Source organism: Sebastes fasciatus, chromosome 3 (genome assembly GCF_043250625.1).
Source record: "Sebastes fasciatus isolate fSebFas1 chromosome 3, fSebFas1.pri, whole genome shotgun sequence".
Classification (NCBI taxonomy): domain Eukaryota; kingdom Metazoa; phylum Chordata; class Actinopteri; order Perciformes; family Sebastidae; genus Sebastes; species Sebastes fasciatus.
Genome location: NC_133797.1, coordinates 28798891 through 28814348, shown reverse-complemented (window position 1 = coordinate 28814348; position 15458 = coordinate 28798891). Strand labels below are relative to the sequence as shown.

Genomic DNA, 15458 nt, shown 5'->3' with positions numbered 1-15458 from the left:
ACAAAACACCGGGGTATTTTCAGCCAATGGCACCACTTTACCATGTTGTCCCCTTTCGTCCTTTCAACCCACTTGTCCATTTCCTCCCAAAGCAGGAGCCCAGAATTTCCCTCAAAACTGGAGCAGAAAATTCAGACTGTCTGCCTTATAGCCCTTATCCCCCCCTGCTTCGCACTCTCAAACCTGCACACACTCTTCACTTGCCCTTGCCCTTTAAGCTGAAAATAGCGTGCACGCCTGTGTACATGAGTGTGGTACAGTTTGTGTGTTTATGGCTATTTAAGAGTGTGTGTGTGTGTGTGTGTGTGTAAGATAGAGGGAGGGAAATGAGGACATATGGCTGTGAATTCCCTGAGATCCCACCTAAAACACTGCAGTATTCAACGCATAAATCATCCAGACTGCTGAAACACACAGGATAACTCTGCGCTTATGTTTATGTGTGTGTGCGCGCGTACATGCACACACACACAAACCTGTGCACAAGCCTGGGAGTATTTCCCTACTAGCACACTTCGGTCAATGTGATGATCACACCCATTCATTTGCATTTACGTGCCTGCACGCTTGTAGGGACATTATGTGGCGTATGTGTGTGTTCTCACGCACTCATGTTTGTATGCGTGTGCATGATTTGCATACCAGTGTACCATAATGGGGACTGCTCTACAAATCCTGGCCTCTAGCTCTGGTCCACCCTACCCCCTCTTTCTCCCGCTGTCTCTTTTTCAGGTTCAGCGCAGGTTCTCTAATGCTATCACTCCAACCATATGGTGGGAGCATCAGTTAAATTGCTGCTGTTTCAGCGCCGCCTGGCCTGCGTACAGATCAAACACACACACACACACACACACACACACACACACACACGCACACACACACACACACTCATACTCTTGTCTGGCCTGTGTTCAGATCCAAACAAAGCCATATGGCCCTTCTCTTTCTTCATTTACCTCATTTACTGTATGTAACCTGTGCGCAGCTGAAGGACAAGAGGATCCAGCAACACCTGTCTTTGCAGGCCACAGAGCACAGGAAGTAAAGTGGTGCACACGGGACTCTCCATTTGGTCTGAAGTCAGCCTAGATCCCTGCCCTCCTGCTGCCCAAAGCACTTACGCTCCACCACCAGCTATACAAGAAGACTGTGTGAGATTAAATTATAAGAGTGAATTAATTCTCCATCTTATCAGCACTGCAGCATTCTGCAGATGCGCTTTTTTGAAAGTATGGATCCATCCTGTTTCAGGCTGTTCTCATACACCGTTTGTAGCTATGTATGAAAAGTAAAGCACTGTAATTTGTATATATATCCCATGAAATCAATTCGTATGTAATCCAAGAAGTATAAAGAGTGAAAACGCAGCGTAGGGAGGAGGTTGGGGTGGATAGGTGGGTCAAAAAACACCAGACTTTCGCCCAGGAGACCGATGTTTGTACACCGTGTGAAACCAGAAGTGAACGTTGATTTGTTTTTCATGTAACTTTTGTATTTAAAGGAACAGTGTGTAACATTTTGGGGGATCTATTACTGTATCAGAAATGGAATATAATATTCATAACTATGTTTTCATTAGTGTATAATCACATAAGAATCGTTGTGTTTTCGTTAGCTTAGAATGAGCCCTTCTGATCTACATAGGGAGTGAGTCCTCTTCACAGAGACCGCCATGTTGCACCGCCATGTTTCAGTAGCCCAGATCGGACAAACCAAACACTGGCTCGAGAGAGAGAGACTTTCACCCTTTTTACATTTCCTGAAGGCCACCGTAGTTCTCTGACACGTTTGTAAAATTGTGGTAACGTGAGCTGCAGAGTGCAAAACGGTGGTACCGCCAGCCGCCGTCTGACTTCCGTTGCTCCTAACGTAGTGTTATTATGGTAAGGATGTCCTCTGAGCGAGGTGAACGGCGTTACCACGGTTTTACGCTTGGCGGCTCACGTTACCGCAGTCTTGGAAAGGGAGGAGTGAGCGGTGGGGTACTTAGTCGGTTGCAATCTGCAACCACACCACTAGATGCTGCCAGATCCTACACACTGTACCTTTAAGTAACGCAACTTCCAGTGTTATTTCAACGGAAAGCACGATCTTTACCTAAACCTAACTAAGTTTTGTTGCCTAAACCAAGCTTTTTTCTTGTGAAGACGGAAATCTATTTTGAAAAATAGAAATAGACACGTGCGTCACGTGTTGCTGGACATTTGTAAAAATGAGGAATAACTTTTCGTAAGATATCATACGAACCGTCGTATGAGGATACGTTGCCTGTTATCATTGTTTTTACTCATGTAAAAAAAAGGTCGGAGTGTTGCCCTCAGAGGCCAGAGTTTATCCAAGAGAGGACGTAACAACAGCACGTCCCATCTAATGGCGGCGTGCGTGCATGCATGTGTGTCTGTTTTGTGGGAACATGACTGTGGATGTTTCCTCTCCTCCTAGCCATTAGAAGGGGCTCATATAACCAGCCTCTGGGCCTCAGAGAGACGCACACTCTATAAATACACACCACTTAAGGGCCTGTGGGGGACTCGGTACGCAGATGCACACACACACACACACACACACACACGCACACACACACACACACACACACACTACACAAGCAGTAGTTCCACGACTCCCTATTAAGCTTTCAAATGGATGTTTATGCTTTCGCTTAATAGGAACAGGCCTCAAAACTATACGCTTCAAAATTCAGCAAGGTCAAAAAAACAACAACTTTATGCCGAGCAGAAATTGCATTTCTCCTCCCTAATGTTATTGCTTACCTTACCTATTTCATACTGTACTCGTGTATGGTTTTGATTAACTAAATGAATAAAACTCATTCATAGTGGGCTTAAGGGAGCAGAAGGTGGCATTTTTAGACTTCGACATTTGTTAAAATAAGGTTAGTTGTTGCTCTCTTCATACATCACTGTGAGCCTTTAGAACATTCTGCTAGAAAGGAGATAAAACTGTGGAACAGATGTCCCTGTTGTCCTTCTGCCCTGTGTGTGTGCACGTGGATATGTGCATGTGGATGTGTGTGACTGTACAAAATCCTTTGCCATTAGTATTTTCAGTCTTTTAGCACCTTGTTTTGGCAGCATGTTCACTACTTTTATCTGGTACATCGGTAATGGCCTGAGCAGTGTTGGGCACGCACACACACACACATACACACACACGCACACGCACACACACACACTTTAAAGTTGAGTCCTTCCTCATGTAGATGGTCTTCAGAGATACGGCGTCCTCTCTTCACCTGGCCCCGGGCATCACAGCCCCGTTTCTACATCAGAATGTCAAGCCTGTTCATTTTTTTCTGTCTGCCCATTTAGTGCATCCCAGTAGAGTTCCTGTCTGTCTGCTCGTCTGCTAGTCTGTTTGTCCATCTCATCAAAGCAGGCTTTTCCTAATAGAAGCACCATCTGTCTATCTGTCTGTCTGTTCAAACTGTCTGTCCATCTGTTTGTCCGCGCATATGCCTGCCAGTCTCTCTTTGCCCTCGCTTGTCCGTCTATCTCAGTCTTTTCTCTCCAGTTATCAATCTTGTTGTTAATTTATCAGATAGTCCATCCGCCTGATTGTCCGCCATCAATCTGTCCATCTGTTTGTCTGTCTGTGTGTACCAAAATGTTTTTTGTTTTTTTTGCATCCCCCCATACCAGAAAGCACCATAATTTATAGATGCCAATAAAGCAAGTTTACTTTGTCAGGAGAAGCTGTGAGATCACAGGTCATTACACACTGAATGGCTGATACGGTTGGAATGTATAGATGGTTCTTTAAAGTGATATCCATAAAATGTTACATCAAATTTAATTTATTTGGAAATTAGATGAGGCTATAAAGATCCCCATGGGGATGTTGGGTTACTGCCGCTGTTGACAAAATGATCCACAGAATAATATGAAATGTTTGTAATAAAAGAACGTATTGACAATACAAACAACTGAATGAACATAAATGCAACTGGAGATGGTGGAAATGTTAGGTTTGCAGCTCCGTGTCCAAAACATGCATCACACGTTCTCTATTAGGTTTTCCATGTAGATGCTCTGGTGTGAATCACTAGCATAGACTGTATATAACAAGTGGACATAGTCACTGTGACGTCACCCATTGGTTTGTGGACTGCCGATTTGAAGCCTCGAGTTCGGCATTTTGGCTGTCATCATCTTGGTTATTTGCAACCAGAAGTGACACGAGAGGGTGCAGCTAAGTACAACCGAACGCTGAATAAGACATTTTTAAGAGACCTTAACTTTCATGAACTGAAAACACACTGTGAAAGGGTTAAAGTTCTAAGACGTAAACACGGAGAACTCCCAGACGGGACAACGCCGTGGTAGCAACCTGTCAATCAGAAGGTAGCCCTTGATCATTCACTAAATGAATATCATGCTGTATTGAAGAAGTCTTGAAACTATCGATTGAGACCATAAACTCATGTTTAGGCAAGGCAAGGCAAGGCAAGGCAGCTTTATTTGTATAGCACATTTCAGCAACATGGCAATTCAAAGCGCTTTACATAAAAGAACATTAAAACATAATTAAAACAGTTATAAAAACATAAAAACATTAAAGATTAGAAAATAAAAACAAGCTAAAAATAAAAGCTAGGATCGACGCTAAAATAGAATATAACACACATAAGAGTAAAAGCTCTAGTGCAGTATATAAGATCATTATCTGGTTTAATAAAAAGCAGCAGCAAACAGGAATGTTTTAAGCTTTGATTTAAAAGCACCAAGAGTTGGAGCTGGTCCTGCAGGTTTCTGGGAGCTTGATCCAAATATTTGGTGCATAAAAACTGAATGCGGCTTCTGCATGTTTAGTTCTGACTCTGGGGACACTAAACAGACCTGATCCAGATGACCTGAGAGGTCTGGATGGTTCATACAATTTACGATGTTACAATGTTTACAATGTCTACTGAGGTAATAAATCAAGTGAGAAGTAGGGTCATTTTCTCATAGACTTCTATACAATCTGTCTTCTTTTTGCAACCAGAGGAGTCGCCCCCTGCTGGCTGTTAGAAAGAATGCAAGTTTATGGCACTTTAGCATTGGTTTCACTTCTCAGACCTGGAGGTAGCCCACTGTTCACTAGCTGTTAACATAGTAAGGAAGGCCAATATAGAATGTGTAGAAATATGTCAAACTATGCATTTATTTAAAGATTGATATGCATAATGTATAATAAAACTATGCTTGTATCATTGTCCACTCGATTGAAACTAAATAGTAACAAAATGAATTTGTAATTTGTAATGTAATGTAATATTATTTACTGAAAACCCAAACTAGGCATCCCTAGTTTAGCCACCCACTGGTGAGACACACTGAGTGAGTAAACCACGCTGGTTCCACATACTGCCGTGGATACTGTGCTGTCAGTTACCTGTTTGAGTTTGGCTGCTGTGCGGTCAGAGACACAGCCACAACCAGCGCATTCACCAAGCTGTATTAGCTTATGTAGCTGATGTCTGTACGAGAATTCAAGAGGTTTATCACTTGGCTTGTTTGCAAAATAAAGTTGCTGAAGTCCAGCTCCACAGTTACCAAGTTGGCAAAAACTGGTGTGTATTCAAAGATGCCCCGTTCGGTTGCCTCGAGACAGTCGCACATTGTTTGTCAGTCGCCCTTTGTGTTGGTTAGGAAACATTTATATGACGGAAAACCATAAATAAATAAAAAAAGCAGGAAACATTCTTAAAACCAGTGGTAAAATAAATGTCACAACATGCACAATAACAAAGACGCTCTGTCTCTGGCACATTTTCATTCTATTCATCACTGACAACAAAAGCATCTGTCATCTTTTTAATCCAGATGAGTCACGACAGAAGAAACTTTTTGTATTTGTTCTCTGATGTTTAAAAAAACAAAAAAACATTGATTCATTCATTTGTTGTGAACATAAACATGGATTCTAATATTTGCATATTTTAATTGAATACATTTAAAGACTTTAAGGATTAGAGAGACATTCTGCTCTCTGTTCAGTATTATGTCATGGTCCTGGTTTAGGTTTATAGTTTGGCTGCGGTCAAAAAGTCGAAAAATGACATACTAATGTCTTTTCCTAACCTCGATGGAAAAAGTCATTTTTTTTTTACCTTTATTTATTCAGGGGAGGTTCACTGAGAGCAATGCCTATGCTAAAGGAGATAAGAAAGGAAGCATTGAAGCTCCTTTCCTTAGCATTTAGCGAATTCAAACAGCTCTTATCGTGGCTGCCAGTTAGATACTTCTGGGTCATTTCACTCCGTTAGGAACCTTCCTAAGCAAAAAAGACTTTTCGACCGCATACTTGGCTCCTGTTTTATTTTGAAAGTCACTCTCCTCTTGTGTTATGTTTGTTTTTTCTTCCCGTCTTTGTGGGTTTGATCAGTTTCACCTGTCCCTAATTAGTTCTGCACTCGCCTCACCTCCTGCTCACCTGTTCTCACTTCCCCAGTTAGTCAGTAACATAAGTCATAAGGAAAAAAATAGCATACTATTGACTGAATTATGATCATACCAAAAGCATCTTCATTTCCACAAAAACCACACCAGTTCAATACATGTCAAACAATTTTTCTTTAGAAACTCAAAAGAAACATTCAAAAACAATCTTTATAAAAGCATTAGTGGAGTTACTACATGTGCACAGAGCTATGCACCTTCCAAAATCAGACCGAGGAAGGAAGCTTTAACAGTGCATGTGGGGCCATTATCAGGTCATATTATCAGATGGAAGAAGCAGAAACTCCAAGATGTACAAACATATATCCCCATAAGCATTTGTTGTTGTTTATAGAGCTGCAGTATGTTGTGTATCGGCTGTGTGCGTGAATACAGGTCAGAAATATTGGAGCAAAACAGCAGCAGCAGCAGCAGCACCGAGCCAACAGAAACAGTAATAGCCCAGAGCAGTTCATTGAGACAGTGCAGTACAACCCAGGCAGCATTAATTCATTTTCCATACCTGCTTACTCATTTTCAAGGTCATGGGGGTGCTTGAGCCGATCCTCGGGAAGGCAGAAAAGCACCTTGGACTGTTTGCTTGTGCACTGCAGGCTAATGCATAAACAGACAAACACATTTAAACCTAAGGGTAAGATTTGGAATCTTCAGCTCACCTGACTTGGATATAGTGGGAAGGAAACAAACACAGGAAGAAACATGCAAACCTCACATGAAAGAAACTGAGATTTAAAGTGTTTGGCTTTGAGCTGACATCATGAACCACCTGGTCACACATTAGCCCCTCTTTTAAGACGTAGATGAGGTCCGCTGTGGCAGGAATCCTTGTACACAGGAATAGAGGTCTGCGCTGACAGGCGCACCTCAGGGTGCACCTCAGGGGTATGACACAGAGGTTTAAGGTGCTCTGAAGCTCCATTAGTTTAGAGTTTAGAGAAGTTGGCTTTTACTACAATAACTCTTCCTGGCTGACAAAATGGAAAATTTAGCCATGCTTTGTGTGTGGTTGTGTGTGTGCACATGCACGTGTGTGTAACTGTGCGCGTATGTGTTAGTGTATTTAATCCTCTGGCTTATCCATCCAATTCAACAGATGTTAGAGTTTGAAATCCAGCCTGGAATCATTAGCAGTAATTTAGCTCATAAGTACAACCTGATTACTCCCAAACACTGATGCACACAGGGTAACACTTTACAATATGGTTCACAAAATTGTGAGTCGTTACAAGGAAAACAATGTAGAACAACCTGATAATTTGTTAAAAAGTGGTTGCTGAATAAGTCTGAATGGAGAACTATATACCGTAGTAGATAGGGCTGGAACTGAATATTCCACTATTCGGTTATTCGTTCGTTGGGTTCATTTTCAATTTTGGTATTTGGATATTCGTTGTTTTTTTTTAACCCCTCAGGATTAAAAACATGCATAAAACACATTAAACCTTTTGGAAAACACTTCTTTTTCAATAACGAATAACAATACAAAAAACAATACTGTAGAATAACAGAATCCTTAAGATTGATGCCTTTAATTAAACAGTGTTGCAGCTAAGGCTGTGTATTGGCATGAATCTGGCGATACGATAAGTATCATGATACAGGGGTAATATATTGCGATATATTTTGATACTGTAAGCAGGGCGATATATATTGCGTTTTTTTTTTTTTAAATCGAATTTTAGGAAAACTGTAATAGTATAAAGAACACACCAGAAACACCATTTTATAATAGGCAAAAATAACATATTTATATTGCATGCAAAAAACTCTTATAATCATAAAGTGGGCATGTCTGTAAAGGAGAGACTCGTGGGTACCCATAAAACCTATTTTCATTCACATATCCTGAGGTCAGAGGTCAAGGGACCCCTTTTAAAATGGCAATGACAGTTTTTTCTCGCTAACATTTAGCCTAACTTTGGAGCGTTATTTAGTCTCCTTGCCGACAAGCTATATGACATAGTACCAACTTGGTGGTACCAATGGATTCTTTTTCTAGTTACATATGATACCAGTACCTTCAATCTAGCTTTAAAACTGTCACCTCCGAAAGACAGAGTAGCGGTCAGGCCCGACTGCGGGCCGTCAGATTTTTAAGAGATTAATTAAAAATCAAGAATCAATACACTATCACAACACATAACATCGCGACATTCATGTGTATCAACATTTTCTTACAGCCCTAGTTGCAGCGCTATGCCGTCCCATTTCAGCCGAGAATGTGAAATGTCTGGCCGAGTCCCTCCCGATGTCATGTCATGGAAACCAGCCAAGAGCCCTCGCCGTTGCTTATGTCAAAGCGAAACACATGCGAGGCTTTAGGGCCAAAGGGCCGAGAGGAAGCCTCCGCAGGCTGCATTACACATGGGCTTACAGAGGCTTAGAGACAACAGCCTCAAAATGCCGCCGTTTAGGGTTAGCGGGGCCAGTAAACGTGAGTTTGAGGCACAGAGGGATGAGGAGAGGAGACGTTTAGCGCGGACACAGCAGCCTCAAAATGGCGGCGTTTAGTGGGAGAAGGCCCGTAAGATGCTGAGGCGTGTGTGCGCTGTCCACACGAGGATTAAAAACCGCACTTGTGACTCATTATGGCACATTTTTGTTCAAGAAAGCATGTGTGGAGGAACCCTTTAATTGTATGACAGAGGAATTGTGCTGCTTTAATGAGGAGTCCTACGAACCTCACGGCAGTCCCGTAGTCTCCCCCCCACCCGATGGCCGAAGCTTATTTGCTGTTGATTATCACCAAAGCTCTGGAGGCCAAGAAATGGTATTCAGGACAACCCTAATATTAGATAATGATGAGTTAGAGAACAGACTGGGAGATATAAATATTGATGAATCATGATTAGTTCATAAATATCTGTGTGACTTGACATACTGACCACTTTCTCCATTTGTGTGCCCCCTCAAGTGAAGTGGTACACCATACTGAGTAGTCACTAAGTCATCCCTCATTACTTGATGATTATGTGACCGTCATTTACCCCTTTTCGTTCCTCAGTAACTACTCACTGCACCCGGTTTGAGAGGCGGAGCTGCTGCAAGACAAGAGCCTGTGGGATGGAGACTGGATGTGTGAGTTTTCGCTCTCTTTCTCTACCTTCTTGTCTCTGGTGTATGTGAGTGTGTCTAAGTGTGCACATGTGAGAGTGCATTTTTTTTTTTTTTCTGCAAGTGGTGATCCATTACTCTGTCAGCTCTTTCCCCGTGATGCTTAACAGCAACAGGAACATTGTGTCTGGAGAAAATGACTTCATCCTCTAGAAGACAATACTACCTCATTCCTTTATTTCCCCCAGACTGCCTCTCTCTCTCCTTTGATCCCTCATTCGGGCTCTTTTAGTCTACTGTACAGTGTCTGTATCAGTGTCTGCCTCTCTGGATCACTTCTGCTCTTCCTATTTTCCGTCTATTACTTATTATTTTTCCTCTCCTGCTGCTTCTCTCTGTTCCCTTCTGCCACTCACTGTGTCTGCTTTAAAGATACATTTTGTCGCAGATGCTTTGGTGATACGTCTCTTGAATGAGGGATGATCGAACTAGCAGCTCCTACATAATTGTAATATGACACACACACACACTGTATTCTGTAGTCTGTTTCCTCCTTCCGAGTCTCCTTTTTCCTTCTCTCTGTCTCTCCCGCTCTCTCTCTCTCTCTCTCACACACGCAGAGGAACATTTATTTTGATATGTTAGAGTGATTAGCATCAACCCTCTCGCTCTAGCCCAAAGCTTACTGACCTTGGTTGCCCATTTCGATGCAAGTCAGTGAAGTAGTTAGTGTCAGATTTTACAGACAGCTTTAACTGTTATACTGTTAGTTACACTGTTTTACACATTTCTCTTCATGCATTTACCAGTACATGAGCTATTTCATATTCCAGTATATTTCATCAAAACATTCCTTCTTAAGCTGAGTGATTAAATTGAGATTTCTCTAAATATCAAATACACCCTAAAAGACTCAAACACTATTTCATCATACATTTGCAATGACCGGAGCAATTGGTGCAATAATGTTGTTGCAGTAAGACCATATCCAAATGCAATATTTATTCCTATATACCAACCCAATATCACGCCAAAGCGTGTAATAGACTCGCCTGTCCACCTGAGGATAGCGTGTCACGTTTTGCCTCACCGAGGCGTGAATATTACATGCGTGTATGAAAGTGCAGTACCAGCAGGGGGCAACAAAACCCCTCACTTAGGTTTAGGCAACAAAACCACTTAGGTTTAGGAAAGACCTCATGGTTGGGCTTAAAATAAGTACGTAAATCAAGTTAAATACGTACAGAAACAACGTAACAAAAGTACGGAAAACAAACAAACGTCACTATGTGGTGGCGGTCAGTGATAAACATCTCAGCCAATCATATTACTTGTCTCATACCTGTTGAACAACTACGCAAAACACAACAGAGCATGATGAAAATTGCTCACACTGAAAGGAAACTGACTGTGCTGCACAGACTGTCCTCTTCCTACTGCAACACATTTCCCCAGCCTCAATCTAGCCATTCCTTTTTTAGTGGAACAATCCATTTTTAATGAAAATATGGGTAAAATAGCAAGCTTTTGAAAATTACGCCGAGATTAGTTAAATTGCAAGAGCACAAATATCTGGAGGGACTGATTTGGATACTAAATGCATTGATAAGGATGTATACATATAAATCCTATAGTCAGACATACAATTTTTTTTTAAAACGTAGACTTTATTAGATGCGTCATATACATACAGATACATACGTGAAATTTGACCTCTGCATTTAACCGAACCTTAGGAGAAGTGGACTGCTTTAAAGCGCCAGGGGAGAAACTTGGGGTTCAATGTCTTGCTCAAGGACACTTTGACATGCAGACAGTAGGAGCCGGTGATCGAACCGCCAACATTGTGGTTAAAGGATGACCCGCTCTGCCCACTGAGCTGCAGCTGCCCCCCCATGAGCTTGTTTAGAAAAGTGTTTTGTCAGACAATAAGTAATCCAATTTTATTGTGTTGTCTTCTTTTAAGTGTATAAAATTGGAGTTCTGCTATAGCCTGCCCATAAATGTGTCACTTTTAAGTTTTTTATGCCTCCACGATGGTGACAGTCGTGGCCGGAGGCATAAAAAACACACCTTGAGGGAATTTCCTCAAATTGGTATAAACATCCACTTGGACTGAAGGATGAACTGATTAGATCAAAGGTCACTGTGACCTCGCAGTGTAACATTTTGAAACAAACTTGGATGTAAACTGCAACTTGGCTGGTTGGTGGAGTCATACAATCACGAGGCAGTAATTCTAGTTTTCTTTTTTTCAGTCATACACAGAAGGAATTTTTTTTGAAAACCTGTCCTGGGTTCTGATTAACTTTTAGAAAAAAAATTACAGTAATCACTCCTAAATATTTATTTTCTGATCATTAAAACTTGCGTTTAGTCTAATAACGGGGATAAGGGGTGTCCCTGTCAGGACGTAGTGACAAATGCTGGAAAATTGTGACTGTCCCGTTGTAATTGGGACATCTAATCACCCTGGTCTCTCAAATCTGGGACATCCCATGGGAAACTGGATATATGATCTACATTCATTAGTCCTGCTGCTGCTGCTGCCTTTTGAATGAGCTGTATGACATTGAGCCTTACAGCATGAAAACTTTATCCAAATCTTAAGAAAGAATTTCACTTTGAGTTCTCAGTTGATAAAAAACAGGAGTTAACATTCCTTACTACTCAACCTTTCAAACGTAAACTACCGTCAAAAGTAGTATTGTATTAATCTGTTCAAATGTTCACACCATTACTTGATGTCAGCCAGATAATTCTACAGAGAGATGACATTATGTACAAAATACTGGATCAATATATACAATAAAATTGTCTATCATCAGCCAAACAACGATACGAGACACCATCAGTACGAATAAGAGGAAGAAGAGTCAGATACAATTGCTACCTCCTGTCCCACTGTTATCAGGGTGTACACATGTTGTTTTGATGTTCTATTGTTCAAGAAATATTTTGGGCAATCATCCGCGTGAAATTAGTTTCAATAGGGTTTTGATTGCACTCTCTGTCTCAATGGGTCGCGTTGTCATCTGCTTGAATAGTGAGCTAGAGGGGAGAACATGTATTATTCACCAAATGTCCTGCAAACACTGCCTGCTGGAACAGAGGAGTTAGTCCTTTTATTCTTCATTCACATTACTGTTATAATCGTTCTTTGTTCGTTTTTTTTTTGTCTTTGTTATGATTAACTGATTTGATTATGAGTGAATCCTGTTTTTTGCATGCTAGTGGGAGCACCGAATTATCTGCCGATGCCCTGAGAATAGAATAGATGTGCTCTTTGGGGGCTCAATGACTTAATTCACAAATAAATATCAACACCTTGCCTTGTGATAGCTCATTTACATGCGACTCATTGTGTTTGCTGCCGTCCCTCCCACCAGTTGAATAGGAAAGTGCATATCAAGTTGATGTAAATGCCAACATGCCACAGCGCAGACAGAAATGATGGACTGGAGTCCAAGAGTTTCTGCTACCTGTTGAAGGTTTGAAGTATGAGAAGGATTAAAGTAAGTGGATTATAATTACTGTGTTTACATAGATTGAAATGAGTGTGAATGAAATGGACTGTCATTAATGGATCACAGCTTTCGTAAATTTTCCTAAATCAAATATCTCTTGAGAAGCTAATTCTCATTATCCATTACAACAGTTTATTTCTCATATATCAACTTTAAGAGTCATTACAATCAAACTGAAGCCTCATTTGTTTTTGTATTATTTCTTCACAACAAAAGCTTTTTTCTTTTGTTTTATCTTAACAGAAAAACAAACTGCATTGATTTGCAGTGAATGAGCCGTATTAACACATGTTCATGGTTCATGTGAATCTTTTGAAACGATCCATTTTGTTCCTGTTCCAAGAACTCGGGGATTTGGCAAGTTTGTGGTCGTCTCTGTGTGTGTGTGTTTGTGTGCACACACACATAATGCAACAGTCTCGTCTCTCTACAGTATTTTTCCGCACAATGACATCCCATTCAAATCCAATTAAAGCAACACAGAGGGCTTCACAGCATCATTCATTCATCTGTCACTCATTCTTTCTCTCTCTCTCTCTCTCTCTCTCTCTCTCTGCTGCGGGTGGACGACTGGCTGGTAACTGGGTGATAATTGTGTGGGAGAACTCTAACTATCACTTCCTCGTTATCTCTCTGTCTATTCCTTTTATACTTGTCGTGAGCGGATGCCTCGGGGTAAATATGTTTTACTTGGCATGATGTCAACATGTTTATTTGACTAGAAGAGCTTCGGTGTTGGCAGATGTGTTTGGATTTACGCTCCATCCTGTAATGTCATGGTGTTTAGGTCGTACTTCATTTTGAGCTCCCTTCTGTAGCATAGAAGCTGTATATAAACAAATGGTTTATCACACACTACAACACACTATAATGAAGCATTTATAACTTGCTGGGCTGGACCCAAATATTCCACTATTCGATTATTCGCTCCTTGTATTCCATTTTCTATTTTGGGATTTGGATATTCTTTTTTGTTGTTGTTTTTTTTTTTAACCCCTCGGGATTACAAACATGCCTAACATACCAAACATTTTGAAAATTATTTTTATTCAGTAACAAATTATAATACAAACAACAATACTGTAGGATAACAGAATCCTTAAAAATGTATGTCTTGCACGAATTGAATGTGTTGCAGCGCCATGCCGTCCATCTCAGCCGAGAACGGAGAAATGTCTGGCTGAGTCTTTATCGAGTCACGTCATGGAGACGAGCCAAGCCAGAGCCCTCGTCGCCGAGCATTCTCCGATGCAACCCACGTGGGCCTCGGGCCGGAGGCTGCATTACGCAGACGGGTACTGCCGGAGATGAGTTGCGTAATGCGCGGAGACATCTGCCTCAAAACGCCGCCGTTTCGGGGGAGATGGCTAGGTGCGAACTTTAAAGGTTAGGGGTTCACAAAAAAAAATCTAGAGGGAATGGAATGTGTAAAACGCAGAGAGATCTAATGTATTGGGATGCGTTTAGCCTACATATTACACCCTCCAAAAAGAATTCTACACGAGCGAGCGTCAGTGACAAAATCTGTTTGATTACATTGTTTTCTATTGGAATGAACTAACTGGCCACGAGCGACAAAGCGCTGCGCAGCGTGACATTTTGAGCTGAACTTTTGTCAGACACCCTGTTTCTATTTAGTCCTTAAGCACTATGCAACACGTGTGGTTTATGCGAGCGGCAACACTTCGGGTAGGAAAGATAAACTCCCTCTCCCCACAGCATTTAAACGGCCTCTACATGTAGATTTAGACAGGGCAAAAAACACAATTAAAGCATTGGGGAGGTTTATAGCGAAGTCTTATGCAGTCGTGGATGACACTGGATTTCAGCATATGATTAACGTAACGTTACTTGAGCCGCGCTATACATTCAAGCAACACAGTAATTCCAGCAGCACAATCCCTGTAATGTGTTTTATATTTATTAATTATTTTAAATAACATAGTGGTACAGAAATCCAACTGTATTCCTTTCCAACTACTGCACCTTTTTAGTGGAAAAACTAATCTTTCAATTAAGAGCTGACAACCAGGGAATTGAGACCTAATTTATACTGTTGTTGTTGTTTTTTAGTATAGTCCTGGTTGAGCTTATGCTTCAATTTGTGTTGATTGCCTTAGTTTATAATTACATCATATTTATATGAAAATAAGAAATCTGTATTTGTTGTTTGCACTAATTACTGTAGAAGACTTATTCTTTCAATTAAGATTTGACAATGAAGAAGAGTTTATGCTCCTTATGTAAGCCACACTTTTGTTAAGGCAATTATTTGTTAACTTATTTTTGCCAAATAAATGAAAAGCATGTTGAAATCAGAACATGACCTCCTCGCTGTAATATAAATGTCCCGAACCAAACCAAAAACCGTGACCCCAAAACCGTGATATGAACAGAAAACCGTGTATTTTGTGAA

General features: G+C 41.0%; 1 protein-coding gene across 1 annotated transcript in view; it reads left to right on the top strand.

The window, feature by feature from the left end:
* The window catches only part of ndst3 (N-deacetylase/N-sulfotransferase (heparan glucosaminyl) 3), a 124484-nt gene that overhangs the window by 12233 nt on the left and 96793 nt on the right, over positions 1-15458 (top strand). Inside the window, exon 2 of the mRNA XM_074630027.1 lies at positions 9466-9539. The gene's annotated coding sequence lies outside the window, so the exon portion shown is untranslated. The remainder of the gene's footprint in view (positions 1-9465; positions 9540-15458) is intronic.